We start from the raw sequence: 24,286 nt of genomic DNA, 5'->3' as shown, positions 1-24,286 counted from the left end.
CCACTAATTTGGGTTATTTTTACCAACGATATGTTGCAGTATAAAGTTTGGCCCAAATTTATGGAAACAAAATACAATTTTTGTAAGATCTTACTGTACAATCTTTTTCTCTGATGTCCATCGACAGACGCAGCCTCATCTCCATGAGCTGAGTGGGTTTATGCTCCTCCCATCAGGAGTAGTCTAGGCAGGAAAATTTGAATACACACGCCAAGGGGGCTGTCCCTCCAGGCATAAAACCCCACTGCACAACCCAGCACATCAGTTTAATTTAAAGGAAGGAAAACAACAGAACCAAACCCAACATAGGGGGCGGGTGCTGCGTCTGTCGATGGATATCAGAGAAAAAGATTTTACGGTAAGATCTTACAAAAATCGTATTTTCTCTATCATCCATCGACAGGCAAAGCCTCATTTCCATGAGCTGAGTGGGATGTCCCAAAGCAGTATAGGCATGAGGGGTGGGAAAACGCAACCAAACAGTAACGTCAACTCCAAAAGGCTAAACCTAGCCAACCGGCCAACATGGAGCTCAACCAAAACAACAGAAGCTCACCCAGGTAAAACACCCTGAAGAGAAGTACAAACAAACATTCTCTTATGAAACAGCAGCCTGCAAAACCTTGTGGCCAAAAGAGGCATCCGAAGATGCCAACAACTCCACCTTGTAAAATTCGGTAAAGGTGTGCACAGACGACCAAGTCGCTGCCTTACAAACTTGTACAACAGAGGCCTGATGGCGAAAATGCCCAAGAGGCACTCAGTGCTCTAGTAGAATGGAAAAGGAGGAACCTGACCCTTGATTGAATAAGCCTGAACAACCGTCTGCCTGATCCATCTTGAAATGGTCACAGCGGACGCATCCAAAACTTTGCGAGGACCGTCCGGAAGGACAAAGAGAGAGTCCAACTTCCTGAAGGACTCAGTAACTGTCAGATAAACCCTTATTGCCCGTACCACATCCAGAGAGTGCAAAGCAACTTAAAATACAATTGTGGGGGGCGTGGCTAGCTCGCTGAGCAGGATGGCGGTGTTGCGGAAGTGCTCCTCTCCATACCTAGGAATAATTGACCCAAGCTACATTACCAGGCGGCTTTTTTCCTATCCAATGGAGCGAATACCTTCCCCGCGTCACTCGCATCATGCCTCGCAGGAAAAAGGAGCAGCACCGCCCGATGAAACTGACCGAGTTCTTCCGTCAGTCGGGCGGAGGGGGGTGGCGAGATGGCGCCGGCTCTATTTCTCCAAGAGGCAGTGTAGACATCCTGGCGGGGCAGCGTTCAGGCAACTCTTCCTGCAGTGAAGAACAAATCTCCCCACACAGCCCAGCGGCCTCCACCCCTCTGAGTAGGAGCTCAGCCAAGTCTAGGCCTCATCTGGATGTTCCTGGCACTCTGTATGGTGAGTCCTCCCACAGCCCTGGGTCCCTTAACATCACTAGAGATCTCCTAGACTCCATTATTTCCTTCCCCATGAATAACCAGCCACTTCTGGACACTACTATGAAGGACATGCTGGTGTCCCTGCACAGCACTATTCATGCAGACATTATCGTTCTGACAGAACATCTTAAAGGGGAAAATAACTCTTTAGGAGCCAGGGTGGATCATATAGAGACAAAGATGGATGAATTTGCTCGTACAATCTATGACCTCATTGATGCTAATGATGAGCAGAGATGACCAGCAGTGGATCAAGGCAAAACTAGCGGACCTGGAGGACAGGTCCAGGCGGAACAATTTAAAGATTAGGGCATCCCTGAATCCATATAAGCGCCTGAATTGCGCCAATATACTCTAAACTTGTTTAAAGTCTTGCTGCCTGACACCCCTGATACGGAACTAGTGATTGATCGTATCCATCACATCCCCAAACCCTTTATTCCTGACGCTGTTCCTAGGGATGTTCTGATGAGGATTCACTTTTTTCACATCAAGGATTAGCTTATGGCCAGGTCATGCGGCCCTAACTCTTTCCCCAGCCCGTATGCCCACTTGCAGTTTTTTGCTGACTTTTCTCAGTTTACCATGCAGCTCCGCAGGAAGCTAACTACCATCACAAAGGCCTTGAGGAACCACTCCATCACCTACAAATGGGGCAATCCCACCAAGCTGTTGATCATCAAAGATGGCCACAATCATGTGGTCTACTCGTTGGACGATGGGCTCAAACTCTTGAAAAAGTGGAACATCATTCCAGACCACCAGAGCGCCTCAAAAGCACTCCACTGAGTGGAACACTGTATCTTCCTAAGCCGCCGGGTACTAGCCTAGTTCCTGGGCTCATCAACATTACTAATTTCTTTTTGGGTTACTAAATGCTTTCGCTATGTTCTCAGCTAGTGAACTTTTCCCCCATACTACTGGTCCTGTTCTTGAGTTCTATGCACCCGGGTGTATTATCCACCCTTTTAAACGTTTGTTACTTTCTTTGTTCTCTCTAAGTCTATTTTTTTAATCCAAGTCCTCCTTTACCATGTATGCCTTACTGCTTTCTTCCCTGGACCAACTGCCATCACATCAGTCTCCACCCAATTTAGCAAATACAGTATGCCACGTTTCATTAACGAAAAGCTCTTATTTCCTGACTTAATCATGCCTATCAACATTCTGACGGTTAATGGAAGGGGCCTAATTCACCCCATAAAATGCAGGTCACTGTGGCAAGAGGCTCTCCATCTCAATACTGACATTCTGTGTGTCCAAGAGACCCATTTCTGCAAAATGTCACTGCCATCCTGTAGTCACCCCAGATACCCTCACGTGTTTGCCGCTTCATTCGCTAAGAAGAAACGGGACACTCTGGCCTTCAGCCTCATCTACAAAATTTCAGACCCAGTGGGCAGATATACGGTCCTGATTTGCGATATTACCTCCGTCAGATACACGTTAGTAAGTGTTTATGTCCCTAACCGACACCAGCTTCGTTTTCTGCGGAAGCTACTATGCAAATTCGATGGCCTCAAACAGGGCTCTCTCCTGTTGTGCGGGGACTTCAATACCCTCCATGACCCTAGTCTGGATACCACCGCTCATCAGAAGAGGCCTCAGGCCTCCCTACAACCTCTTCTCCATTCCTATGATCTGTATACACTTGGCGTTGTCACCATACCACTGAGAGAGACTATACATATTTTTCTGTATCGCACTGCTCATACTCTAGGATTGATCTCTTTCTCTCAGATAAGTGGCTTTGCAAAAGGTGTCTGCAGTTATAATTAACGACATATCCTGGTCGCATCACACACTAGTACCCCTGACCATTGTTGACTCTCAGGAGGCCAGGCCCACACTCCCCCAGAGATCCAACCAGGCCCTACTTCAATTGCCCACTAGCCAGTAAAGGGTGGGACTTTGAGGCAAGTTTTCTAACAATGCGATTCATGCAATTGAGCGATTTTTCAAGTTTTTCATAAAAACAAATTTATTTCCAACTTAATACTTACTCAAGAAGCCCATCGATGAGTAAGTGAAAGAAGGTAAAGGTGTGACAATTGTGATTATGGTGACTTTAGAAACATATTCCCTGTCATCCATGCGTTTCTGGATGTTCAGGGGGAGTCTAAAATCCAACGCGTTTCGGCTTCTGCCTGTTCAGCTTGTGCCTTTATCAAGGGTTCACCATATCTACAATCATATTATTGATCGTTAGTTCAATATACATGGTTAGTTTCTTTTAATTGTATCGTATATTTGTATAATTAAAAGAGCTTACATTTTGTTTTTTTGTGCAGACTTATTGTGATCAGTGTGTTTAGGGGTACATCTCTTTTTCCTGGGTAGCAGCAAGATCCCAGAAAAAGATGGAGTGCAGCAAGGATTGGGTTTGCTGAAAAGACCAATGGTTCGTGGGGTTAATATCATTCTTATTTGGGGAGGCTTAAGTGTCTGGAATATCTGAATCTCATGGGTACTTACGTGGTCCAGAGTAGACAAAAAGCCTTCCTGCGCAGTTTTCTATGCCCTCAAATGTGGGCTTTCCATTTTCTAAAGGATACATGGAGGAAACCAATGTTTCTCTAATCGTAAAAGGTATCAGCAAAAAATAGAGAATTTTGTGTATATAGTTGAAAATAACTTACATTTGCTGGTATTGGATGGCGCTAGAAAGACCTGTATAAAATGCACAGGAAAAGTTTCTTTCAAGCCATGTCCCATTAAGTATAAAGTATAAATTGTGAGAGGCTGTTCACAGCCTTTGGCTGGTAAGTTACCTTGTCAAATAAGGAGGTGTGTGTAGGATCTTCCAAGTGTGGTCCTTGTGCCGTCCTCCAGGAGGTGCTTCCTCTCCAAGACGTTGGAGGTGAATGGCACGATCCTAGGATCCCCAGCGTCTTTTATGTAGGCCGCGCATGCGCAGTACTGCGCAGCGTGGTCCTACATGTCAGGGCGGAAGGGCTTCACCCGCATGTACTGCACATGTGCCAGAGCAGTTGCGCGCGCAGCGGCGGTGAGTCCGTTCGCTGTTGACACTTGCCAGAACGCCGCCGACACGGTGAGGAGGGGCCAAACCTGGACTAAGCCAGGGATAGGTGGAATACACTTGTTTGGCCCATAGAAGCCCCGCCTGCAATAGCGGGGCTTTCTGTGCCGGGAGCTAACTCCTGGAGTTTCAGAGAGGATAATCCTGTCACCGATCTAGTCTGCTTACAAATGTTTCAAACGAAAGTATGCATACAATTTTCATGTACATATTTACAGTAATATTCAGCTTTCCTTTTTTATTATTTTCCAGTAGTGTGTATTTAATCCTGCATGGTTCCAAAATATGATGGAAGCAAAGAGCAATTATTAAGGGTTTTGGGAGTTGTAAAGGTGCGCATATGTCGGCCAATGTATGTGGGTGATTGTGGAATACCCACATTTTAGACAAAAGGGTTTGTTATTGTGTATACTGTGTGTGCCTATTGAAAAGGCTGTTTAAGATGTATGTCTGGGCATATTATTGACTATGATGTGGTCAATAATATAACATAGTATAACGTAAAACATAAAACCCAGTCTAGTTTGTGGGTTGTTCGTGATAATACACGTGTGATATTTTACGTGTTTATTAGTATCCATTTTATGGTTCATTTTAGTCTGTTTTGCCTGACACAAAACCTTCTAGGAATGGCCTATAGCTTTCAGCATCGTTAAGGCCTGGGTATGTGGAGTCTGTCCAGAGCCATAAATCTGACATTTGGCATTTTTGATTTGTGTTCGTTCCTTACATGTCTACCCAATGGTAGGTAGACATTACACATTTCCATGCTTAGCATGTGTTTGCCCACTCTTTTTCTGAACTCCTGTTTAGTTTTCTCTACATAGTAGGATCCTTATTCGCATTCCATGAGATAAATTATCCCTTGAGTCTTACAATTTACGAAGTGGGTTGGTGTGAAGAGCTCGCCGTTAGGTAGTGTTTTGGCTGTACATCTTACAATTACCTTACATTGGGTGCAATGTAACCCCTTATCTTTACAGGGGTCCTTCCTTGGTCCCTCTTTATACTCACTGTGTACTAGTGACTGTTTTAGGGATCCTGCCTTCCTGAAGGTAATTTGTGGGTGCTCTGGGATCAGATGTTTTAGACTCGGATCTTCAGTTAGTATTGAACAGTTTTGCTGATGATTTTTCTGATGGAATCATGTTGATTTGTGTATCTTATGATAATTCTGCTTATCCTTTCCGTAGGTTTATCCGTCTGTTTTTTGAATAGGATTTCCTGTCGTTCTCTTAGGTTAGAACCACGCAGGAAGGCTTTTTGTCTACTCTGGACCATGTAAGTACCCATGAGATTCAGATATTCCAGACACTTAAGCCTCCCCAAATAAGAATGATATTAACCCCACGAACCATTGGTTTTTTCAGCAAACCCAATCCTTGCCGCACTCCATCTAGCACTGCTGAAGTGCCACCAATGTATGTGCAATCAGTTGTCTTTTATAAGAAATTAAATTGATACAGAGAGCACTAGATTGTGTGTTCTGTTCTCTTACATATTCTGACCACGAGTTTGGAGGTTTGTATGGCGATATAGGAGATATTGAAGTTGATACATCAGATCCACATCCCCAGTTCCCTTAAAGGAAACACAGCATGTTTTGACCTGCTGGTAGCACAGGGATCATATCAGTAATGTGAGAGGCTAAAGTGCAAAATATGTTGGTGGTGCACACTACTTTACTGCAAGTCTCACGTGGTGGAGGAGCACAGATACTATGTGGAAATCATTTGCGGATTCACACATTTATGAATTTATATGGACACTGATATATTTGTGATTGAACACTGATTTCTATATTCTTTGTATTTTTTTAATTTTAGATTGTGATAGATAAGAGGTATTGTGCTACACTATTTAAGATATTGAAGTACTATGGGTGAAGTGTGGTGAAATCACTTCTTAAGTGTTAGCAGCTATATGTATATTATAATATGTCTCACTTTATGTTTTAGTTTTATACTCATTTATTTTGACTACGCTTGTCTCCCTCTGTTTTTCTTAACCATGATATTCCACCCATAAATGTAAAAAAAATAATAATTTGACTCATATTCCTATAAGAAACAGGTCAAATAAATTACATAGAATGTGTATCCATGTAATTCCACCCATAGTCCCCATGTATGAATATTCTCATCAGAAACAGGTCAAAGGCATTACATACGATGTGTATCCATATTATTCCATCCATAATCCCTGTGTGTAAAAATAATTATACCCCTATTCTTATTAGAAAAAGGTTAAATATGTACCTTAGAATGTGTAACCATGATATTCCACCCATAATCACCATGTTGAAAAACAATTATATGTTCTGTCTCTAGGACAGAGAGTTAAACCTTCCTGTTCCAAAAAAACTTCAGATACCATTTTTCTTTGATCTCAGATTTATTAGAACAAGCCAGGTGAAACTACAAATTGATGAAAATAAACATCAATCAATACAATATTGCATACAACAAAGAAACAATGACCTATAATACAGGATGGGATAACAAGAACTCACTTTTTAAGCTCTCTCAGGGGTGATGGCGAGAGATGTCATGTCTGGCTGCCCTGCTGTATCTTCTCAAAAATGGTGGCTGATTCACTTCCTGTAGAGATTCTACCCAGAATGCCCTGCTTCCTAACAACTTTATTAAACACATTCTGAGTTTACAATTATGTAATTATGTAGAACAACTGAAGCTATACCAAAAAAGGACAGTAGATGGCGCATGTGCCTAACTTGTGTGAATCAAGAAAACCCAACATGTTATTTTAAACAACATAAACACAAGTACTCTGAATAGAAGTCTTGTGGACAGAACATTATATGCATATTCTTATCAGAAATAGGCTATATATGTTCCTTGTTAAGTATTACTATGATATTCCCCCCCATAACCTCATGCAGTATAATATTTATTCCCACATTCTTAACAGAAACAGGTCAAATACATTATATGGGATGTGTAACAATAACCCCCCCTTCCCCATAATCCCCTTGTAGAAAAATATTTATACCCATAATCAGACACAGGTCAAATATGGTCTATGACACGTGTATCCACAATAATCCACCTATAGTCCCCATGTAGAAAAAACTGAATTTTTGTAAAATCTTACCTGTAAAATTCCTTTCTCTGAGTCCTCCGACAGTCGCCGCCTCTTCATATTCGTCACAATGGGGTAATTGACCTTTACTCCGTAGGAGTAGCTAGGCAACAGAATATGTCAATATTAAAGCTTTTAACATATCCCACCCCCAGGGGGTGGTCCCCTCAGTCAATACCCTCCTACTTCCTGTAACCATACCTCAGTTTCAGTAGAATAGCAGTAGAGTATATAACCAAACCCCAAAAGAGGGGCGGGGGCGGCGACTGTCGGAGGACTCAGAGAAAGGAATTTTACAGGTAAGATTTTACAAAAATTCCATTTTCTCTTACATCCTCCGACAGTCGCCGCCTCTTCATATTCGTCACAATGGGGACGTCCCAAAGCAGTACAAACATGAGGGGTGGGAAACGCAGCCACGCCTAAGGCAACGCAGTCTCCACAGCAGAAATAAAAGAACCTTACCAAAGGAAGGAAACCAGCTGGGTAGCATGAAAAAAACTTGCTCAACAGGAGCAACAACCCAGGAAAAAACAATATAACCTAGGGATAACGGAAAACCCAAACAGCCAAGGGCCCAAAAACAAGGGACCCTAAGGTACCGCCGCACTAAGAACCTTGCGGCCAAAGGAAGCATCTGCCGATGCCTGAACATCCACCTTGTAGAATTTCGAGAAGGTGAGAACGGACGACCAAGTCGCCACCTTACACACCTGGGCCACAGAAGCCCGATGACGACAGGCCCAAGACGTACTCAGAGATCAGGTAGAGTGCGCCTTCACAGGCATGTGGGGAACTTTCCCCTTCAGAGCATAGGCCTGTTCAATGGTCTGTCTGATCCATGTGGCGATGGTAGAAGCCGACACCGCCAAGCCCTTCCGAGTTCCCTCCGGAAGGACAAATAAAGAATCCGACTTGCGAAAAGATTTAGTCGATTTCAGGTAATCCCTGATCGCCCGAACAACATCCAAGGAGTGCAAATCCACCTCCTTCGAATGTTTAGGCTTCGCGCAGAGCGAAGGCAAGACAATGTCCTCATTGAGGTGAAATTCCGAGATCCTCTTCGGAAGAAAAGAAGGGTTAGGTTGCGAGACCACTTTATCCAAGTGAATGACCAAATATGGAGATCTGCAGGACAAAGTTGCCAGCTCCGACACCCTGCGAGCCGAAGTGATCGCCACCAAAAACGCGACCTTCTTGGACAACACAGACAACGAGATCTTCCTGATCTGTTCAAAAGGAGAGTGTTGCAATATGGACAGAACAAGGTTCAAGTCCCATGGAGGCAAAAGTCCCCTCCTAGGAGGGACCAGGTGTCGCACCCCTTGAACAAAAGTGCTAACCAAGGGGTTAGACGCCACAGGGCGTTGAAAAAGAACGGCCAGCGCAGAAACCTGGCCCTTGATTGTAGCCAACGCCAAACGCTGGTCCACACCCGTTTGAAGGAAAGACAACACCCTAGACACCGAGTATGAGCGAGGGGGATACCCCCTGGACTCACACCAGGCAAAATAGGCCTTCCAAGTACGGTAGCAGACTTTCCCCGAGGAAGACTTCCTTGCGTTGATCAAAGCGTGAACGACCTAAGGGGATAGACCCCTATCCTTCAGGACCTCGGATTCAACAGCCAGGCCGTCAAAGCCAGCGACTGTAAAGCAGGATGAAAAATCGGTCCTTGAGACAGAAGATCTTCCCGAAGAGGCAGACGCCACGGAGCGTCGACCGCCAGATTCACGAGGTCTGCGTACCAAGACCGGCGAGGCCAGTCCGGTGCCACTAGAATCACCGCGTGCGGTTCCGAGGTCAACCTGCGAAGGAACCTAGACAGCAGTTGAATCGGTGGAAATGCATACATCAGCCGATACTGATGCCACGGAGTTACCAACGCGTCTGACGCATCTGCCCGAGGATCGCGCGTCCTTGCCACAAACCTTTCCACCTTGTTGTTCAGACGAGACGCGAACAGGTCTACCTCCGGAAGACCCCACTTCGCGCACAACATCTGGAAGACATCCGGGTGGAGGGACCATTCTCCCTGGTCCAAGGTCTGGCGACTCAGATAATCCGCCTGCCAGTTCTCCACCCCCGGAATGTGAACCGCCGTTATCGCCGGGACGTGCGTCTCGGCCCAAGACAGAATGTCGGCCACCTCCCGAGCCGCTCGGGCACTCCTGGTGCCCCCTTGGAGGTTGATGTAGGCCACCGCCGTGGCATTGTCCGTCTGCACCCGAACCGGACGGCCCTGCAGCCTGTCCGTCCAACGTCGGAGGCAGCGATGTATCGCTCGCAATTCCAGAATGTTGATCGGAAGGGAGGATTCCTCCTCCGACCAAGTTCCCTGGGCGGACAGAACGCCCAGAACACCACCCCAGCCCGACAAGCTGGCATCCGCTGCGATCACCGTCCATGAGATAGGACGAAAAGACTTGCCCCCCGACACCGCCGGGGACTGTAGCCACCACAGAAGATCCCTTCTGGTACGATGACTCAACGAAATCTGGAGATCCAGAGATTGCGGTCGCCCGTCCCACCTGGACAGGATCTCCGCTTGGAGACCCCGCGTGTAAAATTGGGCGAAGGGAATCGCCTCGAAGGCCGAGACCATCAATCCCAAACACCTCATACACGTCCGGAGGGACGAGCACTGATCGTCCCTAAGGGGCCCGACTTCTTCCTGAAGTGTCCTGAGTTCGTCGTCCGGTAGGAAGACCTTCGCCTGGACCGAGTCCAGGATCATTCCCAGGTAGGGAAGATGAACCGACGGGCACAGCGTCGATTTTGGAAAGTTTATCGTCCAACCAAACTCCTGTAGCGTTTGCATCGTGACGGACAGGTTCTTCACCAGACCCTGACTGGTCGCAGACCGAACCAGAATGTCGTCCAGATACCCCAGGACAGAGATGCCCTGGGCTCTCAACAAAGCCAGAACCGGTGCAAGCACCTTGGTGAACACCCGCTGAGCCGAAGCGAGACCAAAGGGTAAGGCCACAAACTGGCAATGTGTAACGCTCCTGCGTTTTATGTATGATGTGGATTTACAGCTGCAGAAATATTCCACTTCAGTAGTCATGTAGAGAAACGCTGAGACACCAATCCCAACTCCCAAAGACTCATCATGTGTGGATGATCTCAATTCAGCAAGTAAATACACACACTCAATAAGAAGTTCCTGGAGTGATCTATGTATATAGAAGTATAGAGGTGATAGGCTGAAGAGACAGGTTGAGTAGAGACGATAGGTGACAGACACTTGAGAGAAATGTTCTTGAGAATGAGATAGTAACAGGTGGGATGCAGATAGGTTAGCAATCATGTATGGTAGTAGATGATAGGATAGCAGATGACATACAGGAGAGACTAACCCAGTGCAAGAGCAGATGATAGTAGGCTCAAGAGCTAGCAATCTAGATAGTGCAGATGTAGTAACAGTCCTTAGTATGCAGAGCTAGACAGTGTAAGCTTTAGTATGAAGGTTATTAAGGTTTCCCCTGTGGGGTACTTATCACTAGTAGCAATGTAGCAGAGGAGAGGTTCGACAAGAGCGGATGATCCGGTAGCGGGATACAGGGATCAGCGCAGCGTGGTTCCGACAGCGAGGTATGCTTGCAAGCATGAGAGCTTCAAGACAGGTTAGCATCAAGGCACATCTAGGCACACAGCAGGTTGAACGAACACATGTGAGTGAGAGCTGGTGATTTAAATAGCTGTTCAGACCGGCGCTCAGTGATGATGTCAGCACTCTTAAAGGTAAACACACCTATATGTGCTTCATCTATCTAGGTAGATGGAAAGCACCCGAAAATGATGTGATAGGAGGCACTGAGAGTGCCAGAACCTTACAGTACCCCCCCCCCCCCCCGTAAGGCTGGCTCCGGAAGGCCTCTAAGGCTGGTTGTCGATATAAGAATCGGAAAAAGCTGGTTGCCGATGTGAGAATCGGAAAAGACAGGTTGCCGATACGAGAATCGGATAAGACTGGTTGCCGATACGAGAATCGGATAAGACTGGTTGCCGATGTGAAAATCGGAAAAAAACTGGTTGCCGATGCGAGAATCGGATAAGATTGGTTGCCGATATGAGAATCGGATAGGACTTGTTGCCGATACGAGAATCGGATCAGGTTGGTAACTGATGTGAGAATCGGATCACTTGTTGCCGATATGAGAATCGGATCAGGTTGGTAACCGATGTGAGAATCGGATCACTTGTTGCCGATATGAGAATCGGATCAGGTTGGTAACCGATGTGAGAATCGGATCACTTGTTGCCGATACGAGAATCGGATCAAGTTGGTAACCGATGTGAGAATCGGATCACTTGTTGCCGATACGAGAATCGGATCAGGTTGGTAACCGATGTGAGAATCGGATCACTTGTTGCCGATATGAGAATCGGATCAGGTTGGTAACCGATGTGAGAATCGGATTACTTGTTGCCGATACGAGAATCGGATCAGGTTGGTAACCGATCTGAGAATCGGATAGGACTTGTTGCCGATACGAGAATCGGATCACTTGTTGTTAGGGTGTCTGCTACATGAACCCCTCACTAGAATCGGACGCATAACCATCCGAAGTAATCCTAGTAGTCCTAGCAACCAATGCTTCTTCAAACATCCTCAGATCCTTCCTACATACCACCGTGCCATTAGAAGCGCGTACGCAGTCAGGTGCAAGAATCTCAATGTTTTCATTGGAAGCTAAAAATGTGCTTGCAAAAATAAGAGTATCCTCAGGAGGTGGCACAGGAGGTTTTTTAGAACGTGGTATCGAGTTCACTGGAGTTGAAGGAATATCTATTCCAATATTTGTCAAAGTCTGGGTGCCCTTTTTTGATATAGGACGGGGACAGGGCTGGCAACAGCCTTGGTAATTTCCAGGCTGTCTTTCAGGGAAGACCGTTCAGATTCGCCTGGCCTCCATTGGGAGAGCCTTAGGCCTATGGGGTCTGGTTGGGCAGGATGTAATGAAATGTCCCCCTTCTCCACAATAAAAACAAAGGCCACAGATTCTCCTGTGATCTTTTTTTTTTTTGTAAGGACAACTTAGCATGTACGGCACCAATCTCCATAGGCTCCTCATCCATCTCTGTAGGATCAGGGTTCAAATGAGATGTGTCAGAGTGACAAGGCTGACTGTTTAAGGCAGGCTTGGACCATGACCAGGCAGGATCACCATATTCATTTGGTTTCCTTTTTTCCCTAGGTAGCCGGGGTCTGCGGTTACCTGGAGCAGGTTTAGGAATAGATTTTTGGGAGGGGAGACACTGGGAGTGCATCGCAATTGCAACTTATTCCCAATTGTCTAGGATCGGACTTTTTTCTTGCAGTTTCTCGTATGCCCACGTTTTCATTTTGCCAGAAAGCAAATTAATGGCAGCATGCACTTTAATAAAGTCATTATGATAGGTCCTAGGCTTAAGGATAAATAGGAGCTCACAATCCATACAAAAAAAAAGAAAAGAGGAACGGGAACCATCAAACCTGTCTGGTAGAAGGACAAGAGGTTCTGGGGGTTGAGCAGCAGTAGGCTGTGTCAGTCTGGCCACCTGCTGCGTCAGAGCCTGATTGTCTTCTTTTAATTCAGTAAGTGCGTGTATTAACGCAGTTACTTGTTGTGTTAACTGTGTCACCTGAGTGGTCATTTCTGCTGAATCCATTTTATCTGGTTCGTTCAATCTGTAACGCTCCTGCGTTTTATGTATGATGTGGATTTACAGCTGCAGAAATATTCCACTTCAGTAGTCATGTAGAGAAACGCTGAGACACCAATCCCAACTCCCAAAGACTCATCATGTGTGGATGATCTCAATTCAGCAAGTAAATACACACACTCAATAAGAAGTTCCTGGAGTGGTCTATGTACATAGAAGTATAGAGGTGATAGGCTGAAGAGACAGGTTGAGTAGAGACGATAGGTGACAGACACTTGAGAGAAATGTTCTTGAGAATGAGATAGTAACAGGTGGGATGCATATAGGTTAGCAATCATGTATGGTAGTAGATGATAGGATAGCAGATGACATACAGGAGAGACTAACCCAGTGCAAGAGCAGATGATAGTAGGCTCAAGAGCTAGCAATCTAGATAGTGCAGATGTAGTAACAGTCCTTAGTATGCAGAGCTAGACAGTGTAAGCTTTAGTATGAAGGTTATTGAGGTTTCCCCTGTGGGGTACTTATCACTAGTAGCAATGTAGCAGAGGAGAGGTTCGACAAGAGCGGATGATCCGGTAGCGGGATACAGGGATCAGCGCAGCGTGGTTCCGACAGCGAGGTATGCTTGCAAGCATGAGAGCTTCAAGACAGGTTAGCATCAAGGCACATCTAGGCACACAGCAGGTTGAACGAACACATGTGAGTGAGAGCTGGTGATTTAAATAGCTGTTCAGTCCGGCGCTCAGTGATGATGTCAGCACTCTTAAAGGTAAACACACCTATATGTGCTTCATCTATCTAGGTAGATGGAAAGCACCCGGAAATGATGTGATAGGAGGCACTGAGAGTGCCAGAACCTTACACAATGATTCTCCGCAATGGCGAATCGAAGGTACCTCTGGTGACCCTCGAAAATGGGAATGTGAAGGTACGCATCCTTCAAATCGATGGAGGCCATGAATACCCCCCGGAACCAGGGCAGCCACCACCGACCGCAGGGACTCCATGCGGAACTTGCGAACCCGCACAAGCGGTTCAGAGCTTTTAAGTCCAGAATTGGACGTACCTTGCCCTCCTTCCTGGGCACAGTGAACAGATTTGAATAGAACCCCCGAAATCTGTCCCGATGAGGCACCGGAACCACCACTCCCTGAGCCTGCAGGTCCCGCACCGCCAGGTGCAGATCCCGCAAACGCTCCGGAGACAGTTAAAGATTTGAGGGGAAAAATCAGCTCGCCGGCCGGGAGAGAAACTCGATCTCTGCTTACCTGTCCACGGCTTCTCTTGGGAGCCTTGACCTTTGAAGGGTTTGCCCTTATAGCGTGACCGAAAGGCACGAAAGGACCCCTGATAGGGTCTAAAAGAAGCATGCTTCTTACCATGAGCAACCTTAGCCTTGTGGGATTGTGGCAAGAGCGTGCTCTCACCCCCCGTGATCCCCTTTATCAGTGTATCCAAGGGTTCGCCAAAAAGGCGAGATCTCGTATAGGGTAGATCAGCTAAAGTTTCGCGAGAAGCTTGGTCCACAGACCAACATTTCAGCCAAATCAGGCGGCGTGTCAACACCGCCACGTTGTGCACACGTGCAGCCAAAGGGACTATATCTAAGTCGGCATCACACAAATACATGACACCCTGATGGATATGATCCACCATAGCCAACGTCGCCGGCGGGGCAGAGTCAGCCACCAGGACGCGCCTGAGCACCTGCGTCCAATCTGCGACAGCCTGAGCTGCCATAAGTGAAGCAAAAATAGCTTTCAGCATGGAACCGGTAACCGAGTAAATATGGCGTGCAAGAGACTCCAGCCTCCTGTCCGTGGCATCCCGGAACACCGGGGTATCCTCCGCCGGAATCGCAGTAGATTTATGCAAAACTGCCACCGCGTGATCCACCGGAGGTAGCACACACCAACGTTCATCAGTAGCGGGTGTGAAAGGATAACGTAGCTTGAACCTACTTGGCACAGCAAAAGGCTTCCGTATATTGCGCCATTGTTCACTAACAGCGCGCTGAAAATCCCCAGTGCAAGGAAAAACCTGCTATGATTTGCGTCTTCGCTGGGTCCCGTAAGAGGCCTGGATGGCAGGAGGACATGGTTCATCCTGCAAATGCAGTGTTTGTTTGATAGAAGCAACCAAGTCATCCATGAGTGCAAGCTCTTCAGACGAGCCAGGGGGGAATTATCAACCCCTTCAACTTCTGCCTCCCATTCAGACCCCACAAGGTCCAGAGACGAGCGGGACCCCGATAAGGTGACCCCAGCCATAGCAGCCCCATCACCATCGCCCTCTGAATCAGAGGAAATTGAAACTCTGGGCCGTTTTGTGGATTGAGCAGCCACAAGCATCTTCACCCGAGCAGCTAGGTTAGCCACGACAGTAGCCAAATCACCCCCCGCGGGGGGAGCAGCAGCAGTCCCTTGGCCCCCACTAAAGTGGGAGGAAATTTGCTTTCCTGAGAATCCATGCCCCCAAAAGTGTGTAGGAAAAAAAGGAGTACTGCCTCTTGAAGATCGCGGCGAGCGGAGCCCACCGCACACACAGCACACACCGACCCCCACAGGGAGAATCACAAAAACTTAGGCAAGGAATACAAGAATAAGGAAGAGAAAACCTGGAGAGACCACTCAGGCTGCTGCACCGATCGCTGTTCTCAGGGAAAGGAAGCGATGTAACACAGACCGCTCCTATAAAGCCTATGGAAGGCTCCACAAACATGGCCGCCAGTGAGGGACTTGCAAAGGCAGAGCATGCAGCGCTGACATGTGGCCCGAGCGACATGGCGCCAAAAACGCCGCTCCCAGCACATAGAAATGGCCCTCATATGCCTGCAGCTATTAATAAAAATGGCGGACCGCAGCAGCGGCCGCCGCATGGTGCACAAAACATGGTCCACAGCATGCCCTACAACACACAGCATGTCACACAGATAATCACACAGTTTGTAACACAGAACAGTGTATAACAGCCCCCCTCCTTGCAGCCCACAGCAGCATCAAACCAGACAGGGAGCCCAATAGTGTGAACAGACATGCAGGGTTACACAGTCCCAGACTGACACCCACTAAACAGACAGGTCCCCACACAGAGTACACTTGCCTTCTGAATGGCGTGGGGAACCCGCACAAGCGATCAAGCCACTGCACATGGGACAGGGAGAGTCGCAGCCAGGACGCAGTAGAACTGCGGTGCGAAACCGCATGGCGTCCAGTGAGGTAGCCACCTCACCACAGCATCCCTGCAGTGAACAGGGATGGGTCGTTCACATATGCCAGGATAAATACCTGACTGAACGCTCGATGGCAGACTGGGAAGCCACTAGCCCACAACCTGCGACCAGGGGGGCCAGCCCGAGACCCAGCCCGCACGATCCTCTTCATCAGAAGAACTAACTAATGCTGACAAAAGTAACAGCTAAGTAAAGAGAGAGAAAAAAACTCAAATAAAATCAAAAAGAAGATAAAGGCTGAGACAAAATGCCCCAGCACAGAAACAGCCAGCTAACTCCTGAAAGCTAGACAATGAAACTGAGGTATGGTTACAGGAAGTAGGAGGGTATTGACTGAGGGGACCACCCCCTGGGGGTGGGATATGTTAAAAGCTTTAATATTGACATATTCTGTTGCCTAGCTACTCCTACGGAGCAAAGGTCAATTACCCCATTGTGACGAATATGAAGAGGCGGCGACTGTCGGAGGACGTAAGAGAAATTACTATTCTCATATTCTTATCAGATAAGGTTAAATATGTTACTTGGAATGTGTAACCATGATGTTCTACCCATAAGCCCCATTCAGAAAAATAATTATATTTCTTTTTTTTATTAGAAACAGGTCAAATGCATTACATATGATAGGTATCCATGATATTACTGCCATAATTTTGTTGCAGAAACCAAATTATACCCATCTTGCTATAAGAAGCTCAAATGCATTACATAGGATATGTATCCATGATATTCCCCCCCAGAAAAATAATTATACCCATAATGTTTTCAGAAACAGGTTAAATATATTCCTTTCTAAATGTAACTGATATGCTAGACATATTATCCATGCAGTACAATATTTATACCCATATTCCTATCAGAAACTGGTCAAATACAATATATAGGATGTATATTAAAAAAGAATAGCGCACACATGCAAAAGAAATGACTATCAAATATGGAGACAATCCATAAATAAAAATGGGGATTTAATCCCACCATATCGTGCTCAAGCCCACCACTGCGTCAAAGTACCCCATTATCAGTGGGTCCTACACTATCCATAAAAAAGGGGTGAATCCAGCCTTTCTTACCCTTGGAGACAACACTCCTTGCTGGGAAGGTGTGCTAATGCACTACAGGGGACTCCTCCTATATCTACTTGATAGTGGACACCAATAGAGTACAGGTGTGTGTGGGGGATGGGATGCTCAACCTCAGAAGTCTTGTCAGACTGAATACATAATAAACAAGCAAAAAATTGGGGGAGCAAACCCTGAACATGTATATCTAAAGCCAGTGCAGCTATGGACCAAGCAACATGTATATTAAAAAAGAATAGCGCACACATGCAAAAGAAATGACTATCAAATATGGAGACAATCCATAAATAAAAATGGGGATTTAGTCCCACCATATGGCCATATCGTGCTCAAGCCCACCACTGCGTCAAAGTACCCCATTATCAGTGGGTCCTACACTATCCATAAAAAAGGGGTGAATCTTTTTTATGGATAGTGTAGGACCCACTGATAATGGGGTACTTTGACGCAGTGGTGGGCTTGAGCACGATATGGCAATATGGTGGGACTAAATCCCCATTTTTATTTATGGATTGTCTCCATATTTGATAGTCATTTCTTTTGCATGTGTGCGCTATTCTTTTTTAATATACATGTTGCTTGATCCATAGCTGCACTGGCTTTGGATATACATGTTCAGGGTTTGCTCCCCCAATTTTTTGCTTGTTTAATATATAGGATGTACTGCAATAATTCTGAAAGTACCAAGCCAGAGAAGACAGCGACACTAAAAGACAAAAGAGAAAAAGGGGGAAGAAGGGGTGAGAAAAGAAGACAAACAAAGAAAGAAACGACAATAGAAGAAGACTAAAGAGAGGACGAGGAGAAGGAAGGGAGAACGGGTCCTGCGGGGCGATATTCATCTAAATCTTTCACACAGTGAGCAGGGAGATAGTATCTTTTTTAGAGGTATTTTTATTGTTTGCAGAGCTGGGATAGGCTGAACTAAGGCAAACTTAGTTGAAATCACTATCTTGCAAACAGTTAACTTCTGCAGAAATGACTTTCAACATTGTGAACAATTCAGCACAGGGGGGATCCCTCAGTAGGGATGGCCTTGCGGTTCGCCCGGCGGTCAGTTCGCAGCGAACTTTGCTTGTTCGCAGCCTGCCGATTTTGCGAACATATGGCATTGTTCGCCGCAGCCATATTAGTTTACATTGGGGAGAACTTTGACCCATGACACAGCCATCAGGTGGAACGGGACAGCCAATTGAGACATTTCAGCACATGGACATATCCCCCTACCTTTTAAATAGACGTGATCTGGCAGCCATTTCACATTCTGCTTTTTTGTCAGTGTAGGGAGAGGTTGGCTGTGTGCACAAGGGAGAGATAGTCAGTGACATAGATCGCTCTGTTAAGGTCCACAAAAGTCCTTTTAAGGGCTCGTATTTGGCATAGGTGTACTGTCTCTTTTGTCAGTGTAGGGAGAGGTTTGCTGTGTGCACCAGGGACAGATCGTCAGTGACACAAATCGCTCTGTTAGGGTTCACAAAAGTCCTTTTAAGGGCTGGTATTTGGTATAGGTGTACTGGCTCTTTTGTCAGTGTAGGGAGAGTTTTGCTGTGTGCACCAGGGACAGGTATTTGGTATAGGTGTACTATTCTTTGGTGTGCAGTGCACTATATAGGGGTTTAATACATATATTGTGCACTGTGCAGCATTGTGACTGGTGTGTTTAGCGTTTCTGCAGCAATACTACAAACAGTGACAAAAGCACTTTTAAAAAAGTATTATAACTGGTGTGATAGACCAGTGCCCCCCCAATACCACATATTGAAGTGGGGTGTTATCTGAGTATACTTTTATAAGTCTATTTGTGTCCTGCAAAAATATTGCCTCTTTTGCTGTGTTAACTCTGCTACACACAGTGCCAAACTTACTGACCATTTTTTTGTACAACTGGTGTGATAGACCAGTGGCCCCCCCAATACCACATATTGAAGAGGGGTGTTATTTAATAGCATACTTTTATAATAGTGTATTTTAGTCCTGCAAAAATGTGGCCTTTTTTGCTGCGTTAACTGTGCTACACACAGTGACAACCGTTACTGGCCAATTTTTGGTACAACTGGTGTGATAGACCAGTGGCCCCCCAATAACACATATTGAAGTGGGGTGTTATCTGAGTATACTTTTAAAAGTGTATTTGTGTCATGCAACAATATTGCCTCTTTTGCTGCACGTACATCCGAGAGTTCTCAAGGAACTCAGTAAGGTTATATCTAGACCACTGTTCCTGATCTTTGCTGACAGTATTAGGACAGGAGATGTACCAGGGGATTGGAGGAAGGCTAACGTGATTCCGATATTCAAAAAGGGCCAGAGGCATATCCCGGGAAATTATAGGCCTGTCAGATTGACATCAATAATATGTAAACTTTTGGAGGGGATGATAAGGGACTATATGGTAGAATATGCTAAAGATAACAACATCATCAGTAGTAACCAGCACGGGTTTGCAAATGGGCGTTCTTGTCAAACCAATCTCTTAGCATTCTACGAGGAGGTGAGCTGTGAGCTAGATAGGGGCAGACCAGTGGATGTGGTGTACTTGGATTTCGCTAAGGCGTTTGATACAGTTCCCCACAAGCACTTAATTTATAAAATAAGGTCTGCAGGTATCGACAGCAGGGTTTGCTCTTGGATACGGAACTGGCTAAAAGGCCGTGTCCAAAGGGTGGTAATAAACAGCGCATACTCAGACTGGTCTGAGGTAGTAAGCGGGGTCCCCCAGGGCTCAGTCCTGGGACCAACCTTGTTCAATTTATTCATAAACAGCATTGAGGACGGGATCAGTAGTTCGTTATCAGTTTTTGCAGATGACACAAAATTGGCCAGGACAATAACTGCACAGCATGAAGCAGATATCCTACAGAATGACCTGGACAAAATTACGGAGTGGGCAACGACATGGCAAATGAGGTTTAACGTGGAGAAGTGTAAGGTTTTGCACTTGGGGACTAAAAACATAAAAACACAATACACGTTAGGAGGGGAACCCTTGGGGGAATCAAAAATGGAGAAAGATCTGGGAGTCTTGGTTGATGATAGATTAGGCAACAGCATGCAATGTCAAGCGGCAGCTTCCAAAGCCAACAGAATATTAGCATGCATAAAGAAAGGGATGTATTCCAGAGATAAGACTATAAACCTTCCACTTTATAAAACTCTGGTCCGACCGCATCTGGAGTATTCTGTCCAGTTCTGGTCGCCAGTCCTCAGGAGGGATGTGTTGGAGCTGGAGAAAGTCCAGAGAAGGGCAACTAAACTGATTAGGGGGTTGGAGGACCTTAACTATGAAGAGCGGCTGCAATCGCTCGATTTATTTTCCCTGGAGAAGAGACGTCTGAGAGGGGACATGATAGCAATTTATAAATATCTTAATGGGGATCTCAGCTTAGAAAAAAAGCTGTTCATTCGAAGGAATTGCATGAGGACTCGAGGACATACAATGCGATTAGAGGAGAAGTGTTTTAACCTCAGGCAACGAGAAGGGTTCTTTACTGTTAGGGCTACAAGATTGTGGAATTGTCTACCACAAGAGGTGGTTTCTGTGAGTAGTATGGTGACTTTCAAAAGACTCTTAGACTTACATCTCATGGATCAGGAGATTAAGGGCTATGTTAGATGATTACAGTCACACACACCTACACAGGTTGAACTGGATGGACTATTGTCTTTATTCAACCTCACCTACTATGTAACTATGTAACTATGTAACTCTGCTACACACAGTGCCAAACTTACTGGCCAATTTTTTGTACAACTGGTGTGAAAGACCAGTGGCCCCCCAATACCACATATTGAAGTGGGGTGTTATCTGAGTCTACTTTTATAAGTGTATTTGTGTCCTGCAAAAATATTGCCTCTTTTGCTGCATTAGCTCTGCTACACACAGTGCCAAACTCACTGGCCAATTTTTTGTACAACTGGTGTGATAAACCAGTGGCCCCCCAATACCACATATTGAAGTGGGGTGTTATCTGAGTATATTTTTATAAGTGTATTTGTGTCCTGCCAAAATATTGCTTCTTTTGCTGCGTTAACTCTGCTACACACGTTGCCAAACTTACTGGCCAATTTTTTGTACAACTGGTGTGATAAACCAGTGGCCCCCAATACCACAGATTGAAGTGGGGTGTTATCTGAGTATACTTTTATAATTGTATTTGTGTCCTGCAACAATATTGCCTCTTTTGCTGCGTTAACTGTGCTACACACAGTGACAACACTTACTGGCCAATTTTTTGTAGAACTGGTGTGATAAACCTGTGGCCCCCCCAATACCACAGATTGAAGCGGGTTGTTATATACCTTGTTCCACATATACTGCGCTTCTCTAAAGACTTTTGTTTGTCACAGGGTAATTTAAAAAATGACAGGCAGAGGAAGAGGCAGGCCCTTACGCAGGGGTGGTAGGGGTAGGGAAGGAGCAGTAGGCCGGAGCCAAAGTGTGAAGTTTCAGAAGGTGCATTCGATTACGTCAAAGGACGCACCAGACTTGGTTGAGTGGCTCACTCAGCCTTCCTCTTCTGCACCCTCCTCATCCTCTCTATCTGCACCCTCTTCACTCTCTGCTGTCTGCACCCCCAAAGACACCACCACCAACACCACCATCATATACCCTCCGTTTGAGTCACTGGAATTATTTTCCGATCCATCACAAGACATTTGCGATGCGCAGCCATTGTTGGCATCGGATCAGGAAGAGGAGGTAGCAACAGCCGCCACTCAACAGTCTGATGACAGTACCCAGATCAGCCCAAGGAGGTTGGTCCCCGCTGTTGCTGCCCACTCCGAGATCTAGAATGTTAGTGGTGGGGAAGGTGACGTGGATGATGACGTGTCTATGGACGTCACATGGGTGGCCACAAGAGAGGAAGAGGAGGGGAGTTCAGAGGGAGAGACGGACCAGCAGATAGGGAGGAGAAGCAGGCGGAACTTGCATTGCACAGGAGGGACAAAGCAGACTGCAAATGTATCAGGAGCGAGGCATCAACCATATACAGTCACGTCTAGTGCTCCCAGGACGCTGGCACATGGCTAGGCAGTTTGGGCTTTTTTAAATGTGTCCACTGCTGACAATAGTGTTGCCCCCTTGCAGCCTTTGCAGTCAACGCATAAGTCGCAGTAAGCACAACACTCCACGACCGCTTAAGAAGGCACCTGAACTCCCATCACCGAGCCCAGTGAGAGCAACGCCGTCAGAACCCACAAAGCCACACTCCAGGCTCTCACCGTCCAGCCTCTTCTCCTTCTCCTCTCTCCTCACAATTGTCCTCCACTCCACCTTCCATCATGCAGTCCTCATGTTGTTCTAGAAAAAGGCAGGCTTCCGTGGCCCAAATGTTGGAGCGTAAAAAAATGATGACGCAGGATAACCCTCTTGCCCAACGGTTGACTGCTGGCTTGTCGGAAGTGATAGCCTGTCAACTACTGCCATATCACCTGGTGGACTCGGGGGCCCTTCAGAAAATTGTGGCCATTGGAACATCACAATGAAAGGTCCCAGGTAGGAAATATTTCTCGCAGAAGGGCATTCCAAAGCTTTATAGCCATGTTCAGCTGCAAGTGAATGCATCTCTGGCACACAGTGTCGGTGCCAAGATACATCTAATGTACCTTCAGCCACAGAATACAACGTTCTTAGCTGTCAGGTAAACCCATGTGGGCTAATTTTTGGGGCCTTTCGTGGCCGACACTTACTTATTTATCCTGTGAATGCCTAATGTACATTCAGCCACAGAATACAACATTCTTAGCTGTCAGGTAAACCCATGTGGGCTAATTTTTGGGGCCTTTTATGGCCGACACTTACTTCTGTATTCTGTGAATGCCTAATGTACCTTCAGCCACAGAATACAACATTCTTAGCTGTCAGGTAAACCCATGTGGGCTAATTTTTGGGGCCTTTCATGGCAGACACTTACTAATTTATCCTGTGAATGCCTAATTTTTCAGACTGGAATTGAAAATCAATGGGTCTGTAAACGTTCCGCCAAATTGTGGAATGGATGCGGACCCATTTTATAAATGTGTGAATGGACCCTATATGTATTTGACATGTATTTACCGGCTGCTGTCAGTTCTGGCTGATTTTGGAAAAAAAATACTTTTTTGCTGTAAAAAAAAAAAATTTTAGGGCAACTTTTCCAATTGCAATACTTCTGTTATGACACTGTCCATGTGGTGGGACTATTTGTGCACAGCTAGTAAGTCTTTTGTGGTTGCAAATATGACCTAAAGGTTTTTAAAGTTCGCCTCCCATTAAAGTCAATGGGGCCCGCCGCGAACTTGCGGTTCGCGGACATTTGAGAACATTTGCGGCTAGGGTTCGCGAACCGCCCCGGCCGATGTTCGTCCATCACTATCCCTCAGTGGAAACAAGCCTGGTTGGCAGATCTGGAACAGTCTCGCCAACAAAAGGGCAGTTTCTCCCCAGGATTTCTCTCAGGCCTCTACTCACTGTGCCACTGCATACATGGACACCTCCCTCCAGTATCAGCCAACACTGTACCGTTAGCCTCCCAACCAAATCATTCCAAGACTTTTCTTCAAATGTTCCTGCGGCTTATAATCGGTCCATTAACTCCTCACTGAGCCAGAAATACTCAAAACTCCCTGCAGCTTCTCAAAGGCCTTGTAGGGTTTAAAAGTATTTCCATGCTGAATTACTCTCCAGCAGGCTTCTGCTGTTTCATTCTCTAGACCTAATATACACCTCTCAGTCCCCCACTGGTCACTCTCC

The sequence above is a fragment of the Pelophylax lessonae genome (assembly GCF_965119305.1).
Source record: "Pelophylax lessonae genome assembly, chromosome: 1".
Taxonomy (NCBI): domain Eukaryota; kingdom Metazoa; phylum Chordata; class Amphibia; order Anura; family Ranidae; genus Pelophylax; species Pelophylax lessonae.
This window is presented reverse-complemented; position numbering follows the sequence as displayed.